General features: G+C 30.1%; 1 long non-coding RNA gene across 1 annotated transcript; it reads right to left on the bottom strand.

Moving 5' to 3' along the window:
• Positions 1 to 560: 560 nt before the first annotated feature.
• LOC136068311 (uncharacterized) lies at positions 561 to 2,264 on the bottom strand. The gene is made up of 3 exons (XR_010629687.1): positions 1,608 to 2,264; positions 880 to 1,012; positions 561 to 741 (listed from the first exon to the last, which is right to left on the bottom strand). It is a non-coding gene; the product is annotated as an uncharacterized LOC136068311 (long non-coding RNA).
• Between the last annotated feature and the right edge of the window lie 257 nt (positions 2,265 to 2,521).

Genomic DNA, 2,521 nt, shown 5'->3' with positions numbered 1-2,521 from the left:
CTGGCGACTTTTAGTGACAAAAAATTTCGTCACTAAAAGTCCAATTTGGTAAAAAAAAAAAAAAAAAAAAAAATTTTAGCGACGAAAACGTTTCGTCGCTAAATGTTTTCTTCACTAAAAACAGTATTTAGTGACGAAAATATTTCGTCACTAAAACCATTTCAGTTTATTAAATCATATTTAGTGACGAAAAATTTCATCACTAAAACTATTTTCGGGTACATATAGTGACGAAAATATTCGTCACTAAAACTATTTCTAAGAAAATCCATACACATATAGTGACGAAAATTTTCGTCACTAAAACCATTTCTTACAAAATTCCACTGCATTTAGTGACAAAATATTTCGTTACTAAAACAATTTTTTGTTGCGATATTTGTGACGAAAAAATTCGTCACTAAAACTTATTTTTTGTTTTTATTATTTTCATGACGTTGATATTAACATGTAACCTGTCCTTACATTATTAAAACCTCACATTTGATTAACACATTTATTTCAACAACATATTTATAAAAAATCGATCCATACATTCCACAAGTTAAAATTCAAACAAGTATCAAATTCAAACTCCTTCCATACAATAATTGTTTGCAACACATACAATAACTTAAGATGTTTTATAACAATACAAAAAATGTAACATAATATAATTAGAACCCCCTAAAGCCAAAAGATGTCCTCATATGTCTTCAAATAATACCAAAAGTAAATCCCCTAAAGCCACCAATAAGAAATCTGCACAAATATAAAAACACTACTACATTAAAATCGTAAAGTAAAAACATTAACTATGTTATAAAAAACATTTCTAACAATTAGTTTCAAATGATACATAAAAAATGAAGTGTTTTAACTTAAAGATAAAGTACTAACCAATAAGTTTACCGCTCAAGTCCACAACCGCTCTTGCGGAATTAATAAATGCATTGACTCCTTCAATATATGGATGACTTAATCTGCCATCGGGTGTCTTACCCATTGTCATCCAACTTTTATCCATGTTTGACTACAATTACAAGATGAATACTACTTTAGTAAAATAAGCTAATACTTAAATAAATATACATTGCACACACAAATATACACTCCCAATATGAATTAAAACCACCTTATTACATCATGCAAGCCACCTGCTTGCTCCAACACAACAACCCACCACAAAACAAATTTCCAACATCACAAGTATAATGCTTACAAGTATTGAAATTGAATAAAGGAACACAATTGCTACTAATTAACAAGTTTCATTCACATTTGCAAGAAATTAAAAACACTCCCAATATAAATTTAAACCACCTTATAACACCATTCAAGCCACCCGCTTGCTCCAACACAACAACCCACCACAAAACAAATTTCCAACATCACAACTATAATTCTTACAAGTATTGAAATTGAATAAAGGAATACAATTGCTACTAATCAACAAGTTTCAATCACATTTGCAAGAAATTAAAAACACTCCCAATATGAATTTAAGCCACCTTATAACACCATGCAAGCCACCCGCTTGCTCCAACAAAACAACCCACCACAAAACAAATTTCCAATATCACAAGTATATATAGAGTTTTATAAGTTTTTAACTAGAATATACTTACTTTGCTCAAGCTAAGTTTACAACTTTTAGAAAAAAATCCAAAGTTAACTTGTGTTCTTCACCTTGTTCCTCACAATTTCTTCAGCCACAAAAGAGAGAGCTGGAAATAAAAGAAAGATAGCTTTTAGTGAACAGTTAAGTAGACCCAATGATTAGCACAAAAAGATGAGTGAAGCTTTACCTGCATGCAACACATAGATAAGTGAAGCTTTACCTCTTGATGGAGACAATGTAAGAATTTCAATAAAAAGATGACTCTCAATCTAGAATACCATAGATTTACATAATAAATAATAAGTAGATAATTGACATAAAGTCATTAGAATAAGGTAAATCACAACCAGCATTGAAAAAAAGAAGAAAACACAATGTTATAGTAACTAAAGGTGTTAAACTACCCTATCAAGAAGTTCTACAAATATAAACACACAAGGAAATCAATCTAAACTTTTCCTTTTAGAGCATGTAATCATGTTTAACTATTAGATATCCCCCTAAAAAGATTTGCTAAAGACATGACAACTACTCCCCTATTCTTTACACTACATCTCCATCCTAATAAGTACGCTCATACATCAATGAAAACAACCCTAAAAACAAAAAGTTCCATAGAATCCATCATTTCTATAACTTTTCAAATGAATAACGGCTTTCCACAAAAAAAAAAAAAAAAATCTATCTTTGGAACAAAACAAACCCATCTGCCCTGCAACTCAAACATCCACCATAATAAGCTTCAAATGTATATTTCATCAAATGGTTAACCACAAATACCCAAAAGAACAATCACTTTCACTTCTCACTAAAAAATAAATCAAACAAAACAAAAGATAAAAATTTGTACACCATTCCACAACCATTTGAGACCACAATTACCATTCACAACAATTACCATTCCACAACCACAATCACCAT

Source organism: Quercus suber, unplaced genomic scaffold, assembly GCF_002906115.3.
Source record: "Quercus suber isolate HL8 unplaced genomic scaffold, Cork oak 2.0 scaffold_109, whole genome shotgun sequence".
Classification (NCBI taxonomy): Eukaryota; Viridiplantae; Streptophyta; class Magnoliopsida; order Fagales; family Fagaceae; genus Quercus; species Quercus suber.
This window is presented reverse-complemented; position numbering and strand designations above follow the sequence as displayed.